Raw genomic sequence first — 23,187 nt, forward strand, 5'->3', positions numbered from 1 at the left:
TACTGTCAACCATGGTAAGAAACTGGACAGAGCTTTGGCTTCACTACATAGGATCAAGTTGGATCAAAACAGTGAAGGTCACGTGAGCTTCTGTGGAAGGCACGTCACTCTGATTATGTTAAATATAACATCTGCTTAAGCCTCTGATTTTTCCTGTACAAAAACTCTTATTAAATTCTTTTTAAGAAGCGTTTTCCCCTGCTGAGTCTATACAGCTGTTTCTGTGGTTGAGGGAAATTGTATAAGCATACCAACTATGTTTTCTACCAAGTTATTGATAAACCATCAAGCAGGAAGGGCTGAAGACAAAGGCCATCAGCTGGCTGTAGATTCCTCTCCATCAGAGGATACCAAACCATCACTAAACCCTAGTTTGGAGTTCTGTCATTTGCACCATTCCAAGCTCACCTTCACCATTTTACTGCTCAACCTACATTTCCTCCATGTTGTCAACAAGGTTATTTTGCTAGGCTTTGCCATACACCTTAATTCTTTTTTTTAAATTGATAAGTTTCTACTCTTAGTATCTCCATGATTATTTTGGTGAATATATGTTGATTCCTATTATCTTCAGAATGATAATAAGGCTTCGATGTTTTAGAAATCACTGAATACATTTGAATAATACCATATAGAAATTATCAAATAACATTCAAACTGATGTCTATAATTTGTGATCTCCTCTTCCTTACCATTTTTGAAAACCATAACAGTTCTACCTCATTCGGCGTCTGTCTGGTTTCCCATGGTTCCTCAGAGATTACCAGTAACTTCCTAGTGATTGATTGATTGAAGTACAGTTGATTTACAATATTACATTAGTTTCAAGTGTACAATGTAGTGATTCAATAATGTTATAGATCATATTTGATTTAAAGTTATTAAAGGAGGTCTCACTATGGCTCAACAGCAAATGAATTGACTAGTATCCATAAAGATGTGGGTTCAATTGCTGGCCCCACACGGTGGGTTAAGGATCCAGCCTTGTTGTGGGCCATGGTGTAGGTCACAGACACAGCTGGGATCTGCTGTGGCTGAGGCGTAGACTGGAAGCTGTAGCTCAGATTCATCCCCTAGCCTGAGAACTTCATATGCTACAGATGCAGCCCCCGCCAAAAAAAAAAAAAAAAAAAAAAAAAAAAAAAGTTTAAAAATAAAGTTATTACAAAATAATGGCTGTATTTCTCTGTTCTGTTCAATATCCTTGTTACTTATCCATTTTATACATAAAGAGTTCATGTTTCTTAATCCTCTACTCTTATGTTGCCTCTCCCTCCTCCCTTCTCCCCATTGGTAATCACTGGTTTGTTCTCCATATCTGTGAGTCTATTTCTATTGTTATATACATGCATTTGTTTTATTTTTTAGATTCCAGACATAGGTGACAAGAGAATATTTGTCTTTCTCTGACTTAATTCACTAAGCATAGTACTCTCTAGGTCCATCCACATTGTTGCAAATGGCAGAATTTCATTGTTTTTGATGGCAATTTACCTTTATACTCTAAAACACAACTTGCTTGGGACAGGAGACTTCTCTTATAAAATAGTTAAATTTCCTTTTATTTGATTTATTTTTATTTATGTATTTATTTTTTGCTTTTTTAGGGCCAGACCTGAGGCATATGTAAGTTCCCAGACTAGGGGTCGAATCAGAGCTGCAGCTGCTAGCCTACAACACAGACACAGCAACACCAGATCCAAGTCGCATCAGTGACTTACACCACAGCTCACGGCAAAGCCCAGTACTTAACCCACTGAGCGAGGCCAGGGATTGAACCCACATCATCATGGATACTAGATGAGTTTGTTACCCCTGAGCCACAATGGGAACTCCCTAAATTTTGTTTTACTTTCTCTTCACTTATGCAGGAATTAAGTTCTCTCTTAAGCAATCCTTTTGTGCACAGTGGCCAAACCAAAAGAGAAAAAGTAAGCATTCACTTAACAATATATATTAAACTTTTATTACATATCAGTTATTACCCTACCCTGAGAACTACATTTCATTTTTTTCATCAAAATTGCAGATGAACCCAGGAAAAAAAATCTCTTCTTACATCTTATATTTAGCATAATGTTTCCTTTAGTAACACTTGTTTATTGAGCTTATAGCACAATTTTACAGTATTTTCACATAAATTACCTAACTCAATGCTGACAAAATTTCTACTACATTAACGTTTCTTAATTTGTAAATGTAAAATCTGAGTTTCCTTGAAATTAAGTGAACTATTAAAAATCCCATGGTACTTCAATGGCAGAACATAAAAATAATGACCTCAAACTGAATGCTTTCTTCACAAATCACATTCACCTACCCAAGTTTTCCTTATTTGTAGTTTAAATCAATATTCACTAATGTACAGGTACTTATATTAGTGTCAGTAATTTTATGGTAAGAACTATATTATGTTGGTAATTTTATTATAAGAATTCCATTTTGGGAAAGTTTCCTCTTCTTTCATCCATCTACCCTTTCAGAGGTGCAGAACAGGAAAGCTTATCAACCTTTTACATGATTAAAAATAAAAAGTTTTCCTGCCATTTAGGCCCCACATCTGATCCTAGGCTTGACTTGAAATCTTTAGGATGGGACTAATTTCTCATAAAGTTCCATTGCTTCCACTTCATTAGTCTGTTTTGACTTGAAAGTCAGAATTTGATCCAGAAATAAGTCTTTAAATCCTCTGCTCAGACATCCTTAGCAAAAGACAAGAAAAGCATGGTCAGAATCCTGCCTCTGAGCTGGATCATGAAGTTTAGCTCACTCTTCTCCTTTTGAAAAGAAATGTCAAGAGAAAGCCAGTTTAAGTAAGCAGCATCCATCTCTCTGGATAAAATTACCTCTGTTTCTATAAACTTTTTTTTTTTTTTAATCTAAGAGTTCTTCATAAGCATCCCACCCTTAGGTTGGAAGCTGTTTTTACTGGGTGTATGAGTCAGGGTTCAATCAGGGAGTTAGAACTGCTATAAGTATTATGGAATAAGGGGTGATTATAGGAATTAGGTCTTTCAGAAGTGAGGGAAGAGTCAGCCCTGAAGGCAGGCACATCCGGCATCTGGAGAATAATGGACAGATCTATGGAGGTTATATCTATACCTCTTGTGGTAAAAGAGGCTAGCAGGGAAGAGAACTGCAGCTGGGGAATAAGGACAAACTGGAATCCACTGTCACCCTTGCATCTGTTCTAATGGCTTCTAACCACGATGCTCTTTAGAGGGCAAAGACTGCTGCTTCCTTTTAACCTTCCTACTCTTGATCAGTTTTCCCTTTTAACTAATTCTAAATCAGAACCATGTAGCAAAATGAATTCTGGGAAGTGCAGTTTCAGCTTAGCCAAGCTGACTCAGTCCAAAGCCACCACACTGAGACACAACTTCTGAATATAGTATTCTGCACTCTCTCTTCTATCAATTCTGGTTCTTTGGTATATATTTTATCTTATATTTGATTTTTATCACATTATAGATTTATGTTTTAAATTGAAGTATAGGTGATGTACAATATTATATGTTAAAGGTATACAATAATGTAATAACAATACAATTCCTCTTGTGAATTCCTGGGTATCAAATTCATTATTTTTTTAATTTTCAGTCTCTCAAAAAAGTTTTTATGAGGAGAATTTTTTCTTTTCTTTTACTCTGGGTAAATATCCCCTGCCTGTTTCTCATGTGGGATTATATCATTTCAGGCCAAGAGACAATCATCCCAATGTGATAATCCATGATTAGAAAATACATAAAGGCTGCTCCATTGCCTGTTAGCCATTTTTAAGCTTATTCAACTAATGTTTATTGCTGAGTATGTAAGGAGCCTCATAATGGGATCTAATGTGTGGAATATACATTATTTTTAGGTAGACTTGAAAGACATCATCTAGCCATTAGGAACTTAAAATGTGTTTAGAATAATGACATGCGCTCCTGAAATAATTGAATGAAAAGTGCAAATAAATGTATTCATACTACTTCATGATAAAGCATATACTGAGTATAGAAATGCACAGAGGATGTGCCTGAGTGCTGAGTGACAAAAGTTAAAAGGAATTCATTAGAAAATGCTTAAGAGTAGATGAGTTCTGAGCTGAATCTTAAATTAGGAGATACACGTGAAATGAGATAATGTTTTGAATGGTATGTGAAATGACAGGGAAAAACAAGAATAAGCAGATTCATGGGTAGATGATAACATATAAATTAGTTTACCTGAAGCTAAAGGAGACATTTTTAAAAAAGTTAATAAATAAAACCAGAGAGCATGGTATGGCCATCCTATGGTAGTACCAGTGGATGAGACCCCAGCAAGTCACAGGTGTTTTCAAATGGTCTCCTGATATTCCCTAGGCTTTGCTCAGGGTCCAGAAAGAGGTCATTCAACTGTGGCATACCTACACAACTTGGCTCAGATTTGGGCTTCAATTTACACATATTATCATAATGAATATGTACACACATGTGCACATGCCACACACATGCACACATGTTCTGTTCCTGAGGAAAGTGGAGTAGTCATACAGTGTCTTAGGGTGGGAGTAGGGGAACAATTTGCATTAACAAATGTGACTTAAGTGTCATCATATTTAAATGAAAAAAATGCCTGAATATAAATGAATGACATGAGGGATATGAAGCACTCCTCAGTATAAGGAAAAAACTGCAGTCTGATATCATAACATTCCCTCTGTGACTCCATGCTTCAGTCAAGCCACAGGAAATGGTAATTAAAAAGAGAGGAAAGGAAAAGAAAAATTCTCTGTGATGTTATTGACATCATTTTTTTGTGATACCATACATATGCCAAACCAGGAGAAGCATAAGGGGAAAAATAATACAGCAGTTGAATTCTCAGAGAAAGGCCCTGTCTAAAAGAAAACAAAATCTGGTAAAAATTGTTAATGTTGATACCTACAGACTTTAAACAGTTATCTGTAGAAAGAGGGCCTGTTTTGCAGTCATTTGGCACCAATAGCCAATGTGCTTTGTGAGAACCACAGTATATCACACAAGTGCACAGAGATAAGTCTGCTTGTAGCCACCCATTGACTGAGAAGGGCTTTCAAGGTATTGAGGAATGTTGAGACAAATAAGAATTACCTTTACCCTGTGGGATGCTCTTGTGTCCCTGTCAAAGACCTAATGAGGGGGCTATGTAGACCTGAATCTGAGTCCTTATTGTCGCCTTAGTATCACCAGCCCAATACACTTTAAGAAATGATAGAGGAAACAGCATTGAACAATAAGGAGCTGCTTATCTTTTGGAGCTACAGGAAGTGTGAATGCAATTTTACTCAATTAAGCCTTAAACAACTGAGGCAGGCAAGTGTACTCCATGCACTAGAGACCCTTCTTATATCAAATACAAAATAGTTAATGACTTCCAAAGGAAGCTCAAACCAGACAGAGAAATGTCTAGTCTGGCTAGTACTAAAATCCAAGTAGGCAATGGGCAGTGTTGTGTTTTTGCCTGACTCTGTGGATTCTCAAGAATATTCATTTACTTAATAGGCAAAATCAAGGCATATGTCCTCCAGAGACTGCCACTCTTAGGACACAGGGACGGAAATGCAATTTTCTTTGTAATTTCTTAGATAGATTCAGTAAAGATCTTTATCAGACTACATGATAACAGTGTTTCTGGGCAATGCTGCCTACTGTATTTTGGCTTACATATATTAAGCACTTTTGCATATAAAATCATGCTTTCAAAATAATCTGAAATAATTCACACAATTTTACATTTAATGATATGAAATGTAAGTCATAGATATAACGATATAATGTGACTTTTCTCTTACAATCATGCAAGTCAGGGGACTCCCCTGAAGATGAACTTTTGTTAGAAGAAAAACATTGCCACTCCTTATAAATAGGGAAACAAAATTTTTTGTGTATTTTGAAGCTTTTGTTCTGGCCCAAAAGTGGAACTTAAATTTCCATTAGAGTTATGTGATGCCCAGAGGAAATCCTCCCAACAAATTCACAGTTTACTGTTCAGCTCTTTATTGTAAATTATGTTTGCTAAACCTCAAAAGCAATACAGTGGAAAAGAAGATAAAAACAGAAATAAGGCTAGATTGTGTTATTAAACTAGATCCTGTCAACATAAATTGATGGGGAAAAATACATATTTTTTTTTAGTATACAATTATGTCTGAAAATTTGATTGCTAATGGATTTCTGCATTCATATCAAAGTCAGATGGACAATTGTTTATGAGTAATGTGAAATCTCTTATAGCCTCTTTCAATGAGTTTTATAACATCTATTCATGTTAGACATTTTGCCATTGTAGATGTTTTCACCTCATAGTTTTTGTTTTTTTTTTTCCATAAGAGCAACATGGTTACAGTCTGTTAATTTTGCACTTGTTTTTAAAATGCTCCTTTATTTTACTGGAGAGCTTGCAATTAACCCACTTCTCTCTATTGAGAAGCATCTTTATAATAACAGCTTTCCTGGCAGAGCTTTTGTTAGGCAGATTTTAAAATCAAGAGCCCATCAAGTTTGGGGAAAATCCAGTCATATTAAAGTTCAGCAAATCTCTTTTCAAGGTCATGTCCATTAAGGTCTTCCTGTGAAAAGATTGCCAAGTCATTTTCCACACTAACCAAAAAAAAGAAAAAGGAAAAGAAAAGAAAAAATTAAGACAGCACTGTTACCTGTTTTGCCAAATGTTGGTATAAGGGCTGAGGTTTGACTGTGAATGGACAAGGAGGGAATTTTCTGCTCCCTTTGCCACTTTGAAGCTTGGTTGTAGGAAGGGCTAGACTTCTGTCAACTACCCTACAGATTCATTCATGCAGCCAGGGCTGGCCAGCGATCCAGCTGCATGAAAGAGCTTAATAGTCAAAGGGCATGGTAATTCCCTCCATCTGCCTTTTCTTTCTTCCAAGGCAAATTCTTCACCTGGTGTTTTTGATTCATGTGTTCTAATTATGATGGCTGCCATCAGCAGCCCGGTGGGGGATACCACCAACTCGCTGCTCGCACAGGGCATGCTGAAGCTTGTTAAGCGACCATGTCAACCTGATTTTAGGGCCCATTTTGCAGCTCTCCACAGGCCTATCTAAAAGCATCAGGAGTCTCGGTCTTGCAGGACAAGTGCATTGTCTTTCTAAATGTCTCTTCCTGATAAGCAAATCCAAATATGGTTCATTCACTGTGGCTTTGAAGGCACAGTGGGGAACTTGGCTTGCATGGTGGATACAACAAAATGCTTACTATTATCACTTGGTATAGAGCTAAAGAACTCAATTTCCAATTCCAATATAAAAACCTTTGCTCCCCAGCTATGATCAAGAGTTTGAAATTTAAATCAGGAGTCTTGAAAGCTATTCTAACTCTCAAAGGGGCTGGCTTTCCCATACATACAAAGAAGAAAATGCTGTGCTTGCATTAGGATCTGAATCAGGGAAAGCTCACATCATTTTAGAAAATGTAATACTTGCCTCTTTCAATTGAAATACGGTTGAGTATCTTCAGTGTTTTCAGTTCATTTGTTTTATTGTATTTCCCATTATTTAGATTATGATTAGGGCTGGTCCCATAGTCCTTTTTTATTACTTTATATACCTCCTATTGTTTTAGTGTTTCCACACTAATAACACCTGGCAACATCCAAAAACATTTTGATTTATTTTCATGTAAGTACAAAAGCAGCATCAAAAATAAACTTAGCAATATCCTCAGCACTCCACACCCCCTCATCCCTCTATATTATACATCTTGAGTCAATGTTTTTAGTTACCCTCAAAACAAATGCCAAAATGGGAGTTTCCTCCTTTATTGATATGTTATTTTGAAGAATAAAGTTTAAGTTGAGTTGGATAAAGGAAATTTATTTAAGGAAGTCCCATATAGGCACTGAAACCTAAAATCATACCCAATGATTTGCAGGTGGTGGTTCAAGTTTCTTCAGAAAACTCTTCACAGGCTGATTCTTATCTCCACCCAAAGCTCAACTCCATCATATAGGGATCACAGGAGAAACTCAATTACCAGTTTACAAGATATTTGGGGTTATCAGACTGTTCTAAAGTTAACACCTAAACAAATAATAACAATAATCTGGTAGTTTCTGTAGGCAAAGGGTCAATATTTGCATGCTTGCTATTTGTTCTTTGTCTTTTAATATTCACTTTGGCCCAAAAGAAGTTGTGTGATGTGTAGCATCTGGTCAACTCTCTTAGGGGGAGCTTGCTGCCCATTGCTGAGTCACTGAGCCATCACCAAGTGGTGTGTGAATCTCAGTCATGTCAGTGGTTAAAAACCAGTGTTTCCTCAACTGATAACTCCAAAGGCAAATAAAAAATAGACAACTAAATAACTACTGCATTTCTCAAATCAAGAATTCCTGTCTCTTTGACTCCTAAGTATTTCCCAAATCCATCCCAACCATCACTGCTCTAACCAAGACATATTCATCCTTTCTTGCCTGATGCTGCTTCCATCTTCCAATGATCTTTCTGCTGCTAGTCTTTCCCCTTTAGATTCATCTTGCAAACTGATACCAGAGTATCTGAGTATAATCTGAGTACAATGCAAACTACCATATCACTTCCTATTTAAATCCTTTGGTGACCACACCCTGGCTACCATCTCCCATTTCTGTCTCTGCTCTCCCTGTCCACCTTTATTTGATTGATTCATTGATTTTCTTTTTAGGGCCCTACCTGTGGCATATGGAAGTTCCAAGGCTAGGGGTCAAATCAAAGCTGTAGCTGCCAGCTTATACAAAAACGCTGGTCCTCATGGATACTGGTTGGGTTCATTACCACTGAGCCACAATGGGAACTCCTCCCTGTCTGCCTTTAAACTACAACTACCTTAGGGAGGCTGGTGTGACTCAGATTAATTTAATCTGCTCATTCATTATTTTAGGTTGGTTTTATTAGTTTTTAATGGCTCCCAGCAGTGAAAGTCATGTTTTATTGCCACTGTTTAGATAGCTTATATCCATCCAATATCATATTACCATTCATTCAGCAAAGCTTTACGGAGCATGTATTATATAATACGCATGGCCCAAAGTCTTAAAAATATAAGAGCTCGGAGACAGATTTTCAAAGAGCTCGGAGACAGATTTCTAGGCAGGTAATTATAACAAGTGAGGTAAATGCAGTGATGGAGACATATAAAGAAGGGTCATTATGAGTGGACTTTCTAGGGGGGGCTAGAATCTTGAGTGGAGAAGGGAAGGTATGTATGATTAGCTTTGAAGAGGAGAAGAGTCTTAAGGAATGAATAGAAGTTAGCCACATATGGATCGTATGTTGTCAGGCTTTCAAAACAGAGGTGGGAGTTCCCATTGTGGCTCAGCGGTTAAGAATGTGACATAGTATCTGTGAGGATGCAGGTTTGATCCCTGGCCTTGCTCAGTGGGTTAAGGATCTAGTGTTGCCACAAGCTGTGGTGTAGGTCACAAATATAACTCAAATTTGACCCCTAGCCTGGGAACCTCCATATGCTGCAGGTCCAGCCCTAAAAAGAAAAAAAATAAAAATAAAGACTGGAAAGTGTGAGAAAACTGTCAAGGTAATAAACAGTATGGTACATGGGAAAAGAGTAGAATTTGGAAATGAACCTGGAGAGATAGATGAGGTGCCAGAGAGAGTATTAAATACCATATAAAAATAAATTTAGATGATGAGAAACCATGGAAAAGTGTAACCTGGATATGACATTAGTTAGGTTTGTGTTTTAGAGCACTTTGCTACTGATGCAGAGGACAATTCAATGAACAAAGCATTGAAGCTGGGAGAGTCAACGGAAGGTCCTTGTGTCATGGAGATAAGAGACAAGACAGATCTGAATGTGGAAGGAAAGAGAAAAAAGTGCAGTTGGGAGTACTTTACAGTTGACTGGATACTGGCTGTGAAAGAAATAGAGGAGTCGGATGCCTTACTGTCATAAAGGGTACAGAGGGATGCAGATGCCAGCAACAGAAAAAGAATCAAGAAGTAGGAGTATGATAATATCAAAAACAGTGGTTAGTTCCAATTTCTTATTGTCACATATACTCCTTGTCATCAGAAATTTCTATCATTATTCCTCATAGAAATTCACAATTTTCTGACTGCATCAGAAATGTAGTACACAGTCACAAGGTCTAGGATCCAAGCAAAGCAGATACAATGCATGAATCAGACAGGCGCCCTCTTTGCACTAGGGGGCACATTCATAAATACCACAGTGCAAGGTAAAAAGGGGTCAGCCCTGTGGGAAAGGTCAGTGGAAAAATGGCTACTGTCAGCTGAGTGTTCAGCAGGAATAATGAGTGGGACAGTATTTGAGGAGGAGGCCCTAGAAACTCCTATGGGACTTCAGCATGTGGAGCTCAGCTTGAATTGCTTCTGGGCCAGGGAAAGAGTACAGGTGGCTGCAGAAGAAAGGAAATGAACCCCTGCATTAGAAGCGTGGGGGTGACAGGAATGACATTAAGTCAGCAGGATTTCCTAATGACTTGACCATGAGGTGTAAGAAACCAGTTCAAATAGGATGCAGACAGGACCCATAAGGGGGACCAAGTATTCAAACAAGAATGTGAGCAGTTTGGGAACTTTCTAGACCAGTGACATTGGTGTAAATTGACAACCACAACTGAAGTTATGTACCCTTCTTTCCAAAGGGCAATTATGGAAGACTCTCCATTGAGTCTACCCCAGAGATGAAATTTTTACATCACGGAAGGGCAAGAATGGAAACTGCCCTTTGTGGTCTCCTTTAGCAGTCTGGGGGAAGTTATGCTGTTTTCCTTTGGGCGTTGGTTTATTTCAGGTAGGCGTTGGAAGGAGAAGCCCCACAGGCACCTGGTCCAGCCTTGGTACAGTTGGGGACACTGCCACCTCACAGCTGTCTCCCTGCATGAGCCAGAATCAGCCCCTCCCACCAAGGCCCACAGAGTTTCCAGGTGGCCAGGCTTTTGTGATCTCAATCTCTGTTCCCTCCCTCTGCTTTGTTAAGATTCTGTTTTTATCTTTTTGTCTTCTTTTTTACTGCTCCCTTCCTCCAGTCCTAAAAGAATTCTGTGAAGCTTACTTGCTGCTGCTGACATGACCTCATTGCTCACCATGGTCCACATTCCTTTCACAGCGTTGAACTGCAGGAAAGACAAAATATCTGAGTACCTGATGACAAAAAGACACCCCAGGGGAACAGAAGAGTCCTGGGCTCCAGCCTGGGCTCTTGAGGCCAGTGTCTTTCTACCCTCTCATCCAAGCTTACCCACCTCTATTTCCTCTCTTTTTCCTCCCCTTGTTTTTGATTTCTGACTTTGTATGTTACACTCTGTTGGCCTGACCAAGTCAGTCTTTCAGGAACACATATACCTGCATATAAATATACCTTTAACCCTGATACTCACTGACCTTGTTTCCTCCATCACAGTATAGACAAGATGTAACCTTACATTCAGTTCCTAAGCATTCACAAGGACCATTTGCCGAAGAAAATGGGAAGAAGAGAGCAAGAAGACACACAGTAGCTAAAGTGTCTGCACAGTTGTTTTCAACTTTTCACCAGGGGCTTTGCTGTAATCATTTATCTTTAATGAAGTAGCACAAGTAAGAGCAAGAATGCAAGTGAATGTTCTGTTTTCTTCATACATTTTTTCTAATACTGGGCTTCTCTCTGGCATCACCATAGGGTAGACTTGATAATATTCAGATAAGAGGCAGAACTGTGAGGCAGAAACCCTATCTATGTTTTGTGTCTTTGGGGATAAATTTGAAACCAGCTTTCTCTATGTATTTTCTCTGGGAAGATTTTTTTTTTTTTTAATAGCCGCTCCCATGGCATATGGATGTTCCTGGGCTAGGGTTTGAATCTGACCCACAGCTATGACCTACACAACAGCTGCAGCAATGCCAGATTCTTTAACCCACTGCGTGGGGCCAGGGATCAAACCAGTCGCCCCCAGTACCACAGCAGGGACTCCTCTGTGACACTGTTATGGTTCACAAAGAAAACTGGGGAAGTAGATGATAGAATCTACATTTTTAGTTAAGTCTCACTGTGCCATTTTTACCACTATTTATTCTTTCTTTTCCATTTTCTTTCTTCTCTTGAAAAGAATATGTTAAAGTGTATATTAAAATAGGAGTCTGTACATTGACGCCTTCTTCTGTCTTAGGAATCAGAATTCTAGAACTTAGGAGCTGATAGTGCAAGAACCAAGTCTTAACCAACCCCTCGTTTTACAAATGGGGAAACTGAGGCACAGCAAAGAGAAGCAACTTGAGTCCTATCAGGGCTGAAGCTGAATTGGAACCCAATTTTCTTGGCTTTATATTGGGTTTCCCCCAGCACTGAATAGTTTTATGGGATAGTGTCATGGTGTTTGAGAACAGACACTTGTGAGTTGCACAAGGAAAGAAAACTCAAACATTCCACCTTCTTGTCTTTTTATTATTATTATTAATTTTTAAAGTATAGTTGATTTACAATGATGTGTCAATTTCTGTTGTACAGCAAAGTACCTCAGTCATTCATATTTTTTTTCTCACATTATCTTCCATCATGGTCTATCCCAAGAGACTGGATGTAGTTCCCTGTGCTGTATAGCAGGACCTCATTGCTTATCCATTCTAAATGTGATAGTTTGCATCTACCAACCCCAAACTCCGTATCCATCCCCTCTTCTCTTCTGAGTTCTGTCGTAAGGTGCACTCCTTTCCAAAAGTCAAGAGGCAATTTAAGCTGATAACAACTCTGTTGTTACAGATTACTTCACATTCTTGTTCCAAAGTAATTTTTTATTATTATTTGGACATTCACATCCCTTCTTTATAGATTTGGGTTAGTGTATATTATGTTGCTTTGTGGGGCTGTTATTATACATCAAAACTGGCATAAATCCAGAGGCAACAAATTAGAAGTATTGACTTTTCTTCTGGGCTAATAAAAACAATGGTATGTGAGTTAACAAACGTAGTTTTAATTTTATAACAAATGTAACAGTGCCTGCTGGGGAGATCCCTGGAGCAAGAATAGAAAACCTTTCTAAATTATAAGAATCAGAAAAAGACGGGATGCAGAAAGACAGCTTGTTTCTTTTCACAGGGGCAACCCCCACTTATGCAATATTTTCAATATAAAAAGTATATAAAAGTATATACATATAAAATGAGAAGGCTCTTCTTTCCAAGGAGCAAATGTAACATCCTTAGGAACAATAATTCCTCAAGGGAGATGGTCTAACTGCATTACTGATTTCTCCGTTTTTGAGCAGCAGCAATTAGATAAACTTAAAACTGGTGGCTATAATCCTCAAGGTTGGAGCTGATTAATAAAGCAAGTGATAGCCTGCTGATGCTAAAATAAAAAGCTAAATAAATATATGTTGTCATTTTCAGCAATAAAATAATAAGCAGTTTGCAGTCAATGTGATTGGCATAAAACAATGTAGGAAATAATGTCAAATACATTCAGGAAACAGCTATTGCTGTCAAGTTTGCAAAATAGGATGGTGATTCCACAAATGTATCTACAATTTAAAGCTATTGAAAGAGGCCGACAGATACGCTAACAAATTATTCATGCCATATTTAAATTGTGTACCTACCTCCTCAATAGCATATTTATTTAATCAAAGCATGATCATTTCTGAAAATTACTTTTATAAACTTTCATGAAATATACCAGAAAATATCCTCAGACACATATTACTTAAGTCACGTAAGCAGCAAGAAAGCTGACACAGCTATTCAAAGCAGTGAAGGAACGGAAAGAGTTTAGCACATTAAGACACTGCCAAATGCTTCCTTAGCTGGTAAATGCCTGGGATAATAATAGATGACTACAAAGGAAAGCTTGGGGAGGTTATTAAATTTTACTACTAGGATATAAGTCTCTAACGTGGCATGCTTTGACTAGGTCTATAGATTTTCCAGAAGAATCACAACACGATGTACTCTATCTGGGTGAATGAATCAGAAGCAGCATGTCTATTAGGAGTCAGAAATTCAAAAGCCCTCAGGAGCTGGCAGATAATGCCAGTGGTGGAGCAGGCTGTGGAGACACACAAACTGGAAAGCAGTTGCCCAGGAAAAAGGCAGCGATGGAGCCAATTAATTGCTCTGCTAGAATGCAAGCATAGGATTACCATGCAGAAGAGCCATAGACAGATTTTCCTGTGGGATACACATCTTTTTCATTCTTGGCAACTAAATTATTAAAAACAATAACAGCAAGAGTAGTTATGTGGACTAGGGTCAGCTGGGAACCACCTGTTTGCAGGATATAATAGTGATATACCCAGGCTATCTGTATATTCCATATACCCTGTACTGTGATCACCAGTTGAACCAATCTATGACCTAAACCATTTTGGAAGCAATCATACAAAAACACCAACTCTTTTTTTAGATTCCACACATAAGTGATATATGATGTTTGTTTTTCACTGTCTAACTTCCCTTAGTATAATAATTTCTAGGTGCATTACTGCAAATGCTATTAATTCATTCTTTTTTTAAGGCTGAGTAATATTCCATTATATATACTCACAGACTTTGAAAAACTTATGGTTGCCAAAGGAGACAGGTGGGGGAAATGGACTGGAGGTTTGGGATGGAAATATTCTAAAATTAGGTTGTACAATTATAAATATAATACTACTCATTGAAGTATTAGAAAATAAAAAATAAATAAATAAATACAACCCAACCATAGTATACTTTGGGTTTAGAGGAAATAAATTCTTTTGAACTTAGAGTTAGTTACCTATAATGTGGCATAGAGGGAAAAGGTCAGGTAATTGTGGTCCTTCATTTCTTTTTCTGTCAAAAGTAAATAATAGTAGATTCTACCTCTTAAGGCTGTTGTGAGGATTCAATGAATAATTTATGTAATACAATTAGACAGTACTTAGCATATAGCAGATACTCAATAAGTGTTACCTGTGATTGCTCTTGTCATTATGAACAAAAAGTAGGTGTGTTCCTTGAATGTTAAATGTAAGATGGCTTTTCCACAATGTGACAATTCATTGAAAAGATGCCTCTAACAATGTAACTGCTGCCAAAGAGAAAATAACAGCAAGATATCCAAGTGACTGTATTATGGCAAATTGGGAAGCAGCTGAGAGTGTAGAAGAAAAATTTCAAGGTTACAGTGAAGCAGAGCTTCCAATGGTAGCTTTTTTGGACAGCAAGGTAATTATTATAGTAGACAGGCTGGCGTGGCATGTAATCATTAGGAATGATCAAGTTGTGTGTGTGTGTGTGTGTGTGTGTGTGTGTGTGTGTGTGTGTAGGCAAGTGTTCTCAACTTTTTTTGTGCGCTGTGGGGGAAGAGATCTTTTTTTCTGTGTGTGTTGTTTTTTCTAAGACCCTTTACAAGACTGGGATAAACAGAGACAGGTTCTGCCAAAGCCAAGAAAGTCTGCAGATGTGGACAAAGGGAAAAGTTTTCTTCCTTCTATTCATTTCCCAGCCATGTTTCCCACAGAGGTCTCTGGCTACTGTTCTGAAGCAGTGGTCTAGAAACTAGTGACTTCTTTCAAATAATTGCTCCAGGTGGATGGGGAAGGTGGTCTATGGGTGCTCAGAGAGATTTTTTCTTAAAATTCACAACTGGAAGCATTCATATAAAGCAGGTGTCCACAGACTGAAGCCATGAGGCCAGCACATGGCCTGTTTTTATACACCTGGTTTTTATATTTTTAAAAGGTCATTAAAAAAAAAATGCCAGTGTAATATAATGCTATGGAACCATTGGCATGATTATATAGATGTATATATATATGTGTGGGTGGCTGTGTGTATATATGTATTTCTGCACACACACATAAATACCCACAGACTCCAAACCATAAATTTAAATGGCCATTACTCACTGTGGGTTATAGAGCAGAGTATATATTCTGTCTGCATAAAATTATACTTATTTCCTTGATTATAAGAATCATGCCTTTGAAAATATTAAAATATTAAATTTCCGAAATTGAAAAAAAATTGCCACAGTGACCAGATAAGGCCCATAAAGCCCAAAATATTTACTAAATGGGGCTTTGACATTTCACCTACTATTAGATTAAAAAGGAAGACAAGTGTTGGTTTTCTTTTATAATTTGATGCAGCTCAGCTGTAATTTAGAGACAAGTCATCCTTCTTATTTGCACTGTGTCCTTGTTCATATGTTATTTCTTTTTAACCAGGTGGCAGAAAAATGCTCGGACTTTTTTTTTTTTAATGTAACTTCTATTGTACCCTGTTGTCTTAAAGAAAATTCAGTTCAGTTATCCAAGTGAGACACTTTAGTTTTGATGGTATGTACATGCTGACTTACCACCAGGATGGCAGGCTCATGCTTGGTTGTAAAATTATAGCACAAATACTTTTCATTGATCGCAATTTAACAGCCAATCAAGGCACAGCTTTATCCCCACGATTTCACTGTGCCTTTACAATTGAGAAGAATAGCGGCTATAATGGGTACTATTATGGTCATTGTGTTCCTTCCAGATGAACTCTGAGTCGAAGCTGAAGCTGGACAAGTTATATAAACGTCTGCTGCTAGGACGTTACGGAAAGAGTTATGTAACCTCACAGGATATAAAGATTTTGCCATAACTTTGCACTCCCTGGAATCCCCTCTAGCCCATAAAACCTGTTGTATTCATAGAAGACTCTGCAACAGAATACTTCTTATTGTGGTCATAGTTTTCAGAGCCAAGAATAAAGTCTGAGAAGAAAGGGGAAAATGAGGTCTTGCAATGAGAAGCTGAAATGATTTATTTTTAAATAACTAGATTTGAGTTTGAAAGTAAATTTCAAAATTTCCATGATTGAAACCATGGAAATACTTTAACTTTTTGGATATTTCATTTCATTTTGTTTTTTCTTTTTCTTTCTTCTTTCTTTTTTTTTTTTTTTTTTAAACGGCCGTACCTGTGGCATGTGGACCTTCCCAGGCTAGGGGTCCAGTCAGAGCTGCAGCTGCCTGCCTACAACACAGCCACAGCAAGGCAGGATCTGAACTGCATCCATGACCTATACTGCAGCTTGCAGCAATGCCAGATACTTAACCCACTGGTCAAGGCCAGGGATTGAACCCACATCCTCACAGAGACTAGTCAGGTTCTTAACCTGCTAAGCCACAGTGGGAACTCCTAGACATTTTTTTGAGCCTCCGTCTTGATGCATTTCTCCCAAAGTCTATGCCTTGTCAGTAAAGCACTCATACTTTGTTGATTTTTTTACATCTTTCCAATGTAATCATCTGTTTCTACCTTTGAGAGTAAAGTATTTTAGCTACATATTTTCATCACTTGAGTGCTCAACAGTTCTATTTTTAGCAAACATCAAGATCCCCAAGGATTCAAAAACATAATTTATAAGCCTCAAATTCCATTTTATGTAGGGAGCAGGGAGATGTTAAATTAATTAAACAAGGAGGTCATTAGAACAGAGGTGGCTTTATTACTTTAGCAGCCTAGTAAGCAAACCCGAACCTCAGCCTGAGATGCCTCAAGGTTAAAAATCAAAACGGGTAAGGACAACATCACAAAGAGCCAACATGGCTTTTCCAAATAAGGCAAAGGCTTAAGCTACAACCAGTCAAATAATTTCCTTGCTTTACTTCCGAATCTTCTCTATAAAAGTCTTTCTCCCTAATCATTTCCCATTTGGCCCTGCTTGGTATGAATCCATTTTTGCTCAAATAAACTCTTAAAAATGTAATATGCTTCCATTTATCTTTTAACAGGGAAGTGTGCAATGTCAAAGAAATTAAATTAATTCCTTCTGTTAGTTTAATCCATTTTAGGGTTGTTGTTTTTTTTTTTATTTTTTTTTTTGTTTCTGTTTTGGCCACAGCCTACTGTAGCTTGATATAGGATCTCAGTTCTCAGACCAGAGATTGAACCCTGGACCTCAGCAGTGAAAGTACTGAATCTTAACCACTAGACCAACAGAGAACTCCCTCCATTTTAGGGGGTTTTATCTTTACATCTCTTATCCAACAATGGGTGTGTGTTACATTTCAATCATTTATGAGCATATCATTAGAATACATATATCTATATAATATAGAAAAGAGATTCTTTCATAGCATTGATGCACAAGGACTTAATAATATATCCTTATTTCATCATTACAGATAATGTATTAGGAAGAATTCCAAACTGTCAAGTTTCCATCACTCAAACCAGTGATTGTATGCACTGGCACCAGACTCTAACTCTTGAGCAATGCCAGGTGTGTAATCCATGCTAACTTGACTAGACCAAATTGTTGACAAGACAATCTCTGTCAGAATTCAACTCTCTCCATCATGCTTACTGCAGACATCAAAAAAATCACAAAGCAAGCTAGGTATGCTAATCCAGTCACAGTGTATCCAGCCTTTATTCCTTCCTCACATTTTTCTTTATATTGGAAATTGATGTTTAGACAAAGGACAAAGATGTCCTATTAGATTTATGCCCATGTGTCTCCTGCCCCCTCCCCAAAGACACCACACTTTACCCCAGGCAAAACCTTAAGGTGATATTTGACAAATTTTACCTCAGGAGACATAATCAATGAGTCCTGGATTAGGTAATTCAACAAATCATTGTTGATTAGACTGTACTAAATTCAAAAGAAATTCCATAGACCAGAAATTCCATATTAAAGTTAAGATATATGTAATGAACAGAAGAAGGGAGAAATTATTTCAAATTAGGTAAGATTCTGTGAAGGAAGTGACACTTGATCTGGAACTTAGAGAATAAAGTTTTATTTTTTTAAATTTTTATTTATTTAATTACTTATTCTTCCCCAATACATTACATTTTTTTCTACCATACAGCATGGTGACCCAGTTACACATACATGTACATGTTCTTTTTTCTCACATTATCATGCTCCATAAGTGACTAGACATACTTCCCAGTGCCATGGGAAACTGGGTTACTAGATGCAGACTAATGCCTTTGGGATCTCATTGCTAATCCATTCCAAAGGCATTAGTCTGCATCTAGTAACCCCAAGCTCCCAATCCACCCCACTCCCTCCCCCTCCCCCTGGGCAGCCACAAGTCTGTTCTCCACGTCCATGGTTTTCTTTCCTGTGGAAAGGTTCATTTCCCTTGTACCTGGAATCCATATATTAGATTCCAGGTATAAGGGATATCATATGGTATTTGTCTTTCTCTTTCTGACTTACTTCACTCAGTATGAGAGTCTCTAGTTCCATCCATGTTGCTGCAAATTGAAGTATTTCATTCTTTTTTACGGCTGAGTAGTATACCATTGTGTATATATACCACATCTTCCTAATCCAATCATCTGTCAATGGACATTTGGGTTGTTTCCGTGTCTTGGCTATTGTGAATAGTGCCGCAATGAACATGAGGATGCATGTGTCTTTTTTTAAAGAAAGTTTTGTCCGGATATATGCCCAAGAGTAGGATTGCTGAGTCATGTGGTAGTTCTATGTATAGTTTTCTAAGGTTCCTCCATACTGTTCTCCATAGTGGTTGGACCAGCTTATATTCCCACCAACAGTGCAGGAGGGTTCCCTTTTCTCCACACCCCCTCCAGCATTTGTTATTTGTGGACTTATTAATAATGGCCATTCTGACTGGTGTGAGGTGGTATCTTGTGGTAATTTTGATTTGCATTTCTCTTATAATCAGTGATGTTGAGCATTTTTTCATGTGCTTGTTGGCCATCTGTATATCTTCCTTGGAGAATGGTCAATTCAGGTCTTTTGCCCATTTTTCCATTGGGTGATTGGCTTTTTTGCTGTTGAGTTGTATAAATTGCTTGTATATTTTAGAGATTAAGCCCTTGTCAGTTGCATCATTTGAAACTTTTCTCCCATTCTGTAAGTTGTCTTTTTGCTTTCTTTTTTGTATTCTTTGCTGTGCAAAAGCTTGTCAGTTTGATTAGGTCCCATTGGTTTATTTTTACTCTTATTTGGGAGACTGACGTGAGAAAACATTTGTAAGGTTGATGTCAGAGAATAGAGAATAAAATTTTAAAGGCAAATGCAAGGAAAGGCAATTCCAAGGAGGGTGAAATAAATACAAGAAAGGCAGAGACAGGGAGAGGGTTGGGTGTAGCTGCAAAAAATTAAGACCTGGAGTTCCGTCGTGGCGCAGTGGTTAACAAATCTGACTAGGAACCATGAGGTTGCAGGTTCAATCCCTGGCCTTGCTCAGTGGGTTAAGGATCCAGCATTGCCCTGAGCTGTGGTGTAGGTCACAGACGTGGCTCAGATCTGGCGTTGCTGTGGCTCTGGCATAGGCCGGCAGCTACAGCTCTGATTAGACCCCAGCCTGGGAACCTCTATATGCCGCAGGTGCAGCCCTAGAAAAGGCAAAAACAAAAAACAAAAACAAAAACAAAAAATAAGATCACTTTAACTGCACTTTGGGGCTAAGAGAAGTCTAAAACGGATGGCAGGTTTTATCCAGCAGAGCCTGTGGAAGCTTCTGGAAAAGTTTTTCTCACACATCTTCAAACTCCACTGCACCCAGCTGGATTTTTCTCCTTCCCTGTGCTCCCAGACTCCTGCATCCAGCCTCCTATGTATCTTCAAAAATAGTTGCTACTAGGGAGTTCCCGTTGTGACACAGTGGGAATGAACCCAACTAGTATCCATGAGGACGTGGGTTCAATCTCTGGCCTCGCTCAGTGGGTTAACAATGTGGCATTGCCGTGAGCTGTGGTGTAAGCCACCAGCTGCAGCTCCGATTCGACCCCTAGCTTGGGAACTTTCTTACGTAGTGGGCGCAGCCCTAAAAAAGAAAAAAGGTTGCTACTACACTTTAATAGTTTTTTTTTAACATGGTAGCTTCTAATTCTGCTGCCATCAGGTAACCTAAATGTGCAGTAGTAGCCTCCTACAAGTTCTCACTATGTTAGTACTTTCTCTACAGTTACTGCCAAGGAATATCCAACATTTCAACCTGTTCCCCCACTCCATAAAAACCTTCCTTGACTCCATGGCTTTCCCTTGCTCTTAAGATAAAGACCTAAATCCTTTCATCCTTTACACAAAGCCTCTGCTCCCCATCTGACCCCTTTCCCTCCACTCTTACCTGTCAGCATGCTGAGCTCTGCTTGTGAAGAGCAGACCACACTGGTCACCCTTACTTCCTGCAACAAAAGCCTCTTGCCACAGATTTTACTCTACTTATAGTCCCCAGTCTGGAAGTCTCCTCTGTAACTCTCCTCAGCAGCCCCCATTCCTCCTCCTTCACCCATTCCAGTGCCAAATGAAAGGTCATTTTCCTGATCCTCAGTCTGGCTCTGGCTCTAAGGGCCCATTCAGAGATGCTGTGTTCTCAGGGTTCGGTTGGTCTGTGCAAACTAAGAAACACTGTGTGTGTGTGTGTGTGTGTGTGTGTGTGTGTGTGTGTGTGTGTGTGTGTTAGAGAGAGAGAAGAAGAGAATGAGAGAGAGAGAAAAAAGAGAATCTCCATCTAGCTCCCTCCATTCTGAGAGCTGAGAGGAGAAATATCTCATGGTACATATGTAATCCATTCAAAGCAGACCCTTGGGGAAGCTCTGCTATGGAGTTTGATGGAATTGGAGCTTAATTCTCAAGCAGTATGGAGTCTGAAGTTTCCATTTTTAAATCCTCTCACATCTGGTTTCCTTTCTCCAGTTTTCACTGATGACATTTACAATGATGGAAAATTATATGAATAAAGTTTCTAATCCTGACTCTATACCTATCTATCTCTTCATCCTCAGGGAAAAAAAAAATAACCTAATCTCTTTGCATCTCTTTTTCTGACTCCACCCAGATTCAGATTCCTTTCTATAACCCACCCATATTTCAGATACCTCTAATTTTTCCAGTGGAACCATTACATACCTGCAGTATTATTTTAGGGAAATCATTCAACTTTTAAATCCTTACTTCCTTCATCTGTAAAATAAGGACATTGTAGATTAAATGAGGTAATGCCTGTCAGGAACCTGATATAAGGCCTGGCCAACGGCTGCAATAAGGAGTCACATTCTCTTTTTTAGTCCACCTTTCCAGACACATCCATTCTTGTGTCTGATCATGAATCCCATGATTCTGGGGAGCCCCAGAGAGCTGCATTTACGGTGATCCTGGCAGTCATCCCTGTCCATGTGTGTTTGGGGACACTCTGGGTCTTAATTCCTCCCATCCCTTCCTCCCTACTCCAGTCGCTTCTACTGTTGGCTGTATCTTCACACACAACTTAAATACCACCTACTTAAATGATACTCACATTAGGGCCTCTGGTTCTATGTGCTCATCAAGCCTGTGCTTCCCCATAGACATCATACTTATAATTCGTTATTTTATGTAAAGTCTTATTTCAGGTCTTTCTCCCCTGCTGGATTCTCTTGTTGAGCACTGCCAGACAGAGTGTAGGGACTCAGTCAATGATTGTTCGGTGTTCACTTATCTCATCACAAATGGCCCTCCCTTTACTTTTTTAATTAAATTGTACTATAGATTTGATTTACAATGTTGAGTTAGTTTCAGTGTATAGAAACATGAATCAGTTATACATATACATATATCCATTCCTTTTCAAATTCTTCTCCCATATAGGTCACTGCAGAGTATTGAGTAGATTTCCCTGTGCTATACAGTAGGTCCTTGTTACTCATCCATTCCATACACAGTAATGAGTGTATATTAATCCAAATCTCCCATTTTATGCTCCCCCCATTGTTTTCCCTTTGGCAACCATAAATTTGGCGATGAATTTTTTTTTTTTTTTTGGCTATGGAAATTTTGAGTCTGAGTCTGTTTTGTTAACAAGTTTCCCTGTATCATTCTTTATTAGATTCCATGATCTCATATGATATTTGTCTTTCTCTGACTTAGCCTAGTATGATAATCTCTAGGTCCATCCATGTTGCTGCAAATGCCATCATTTCATTCATTTTTATGGCTGAGTAATATATATATGTATGTGTGTATATGTGTGTGTGCATGTGTGTGCATATATATATATAATCTCACATCTTATTTATCCATTCATCTGTTGAATGACATTTAGGTTGCTTCCATGTCTTGGCTATTGTAAATTGCTGCAATGAACATTGGGGTTCATGCATCTTTTCAAATTATGGTTTTCTCTGGATAGATGCCCAGGAGTGGGAATGCTGCATCATATGGTAATTCTATATTTAGTTTTTAAAGGAACCTCCATACTATTCTCCAGAGTGGCTGCACCGATACAAATGTCCCTCTATTAT

General features: G+C 38.3%; 1 protein-coding gene across 15 annotated transcripts in view; it reads left to right on the plus strand.

Moving 5' to 3' along the window:
• Positions 1-23,187, plus strand: part of TENM3 (teneurin transmembrane protein 3) — a 2,581,468-nt gene that overhangs the window by 1,639,098 nt on the left and 919,183 nt on the right. The gene's annotated exons all lie outside the window — the stretch shown is intronic.

The sequence above is a fragment of the Sus scrofa genome, chromosome 15 (genome assembly GCF_054392235.1).
Source record: "Sus scrofa isolate SSC_HxYL_T2T_F1_AM1 chromosome 15, Sscrofa_HxYL_maternal_Yorkshire_Landrace_v2.0, whole genome shotgun sequence".
NCBI lineage: Eukaryota > Metazoa > Chordata > Mammalia > Artiodactyla > Suidae > Sus > Sus scrofa.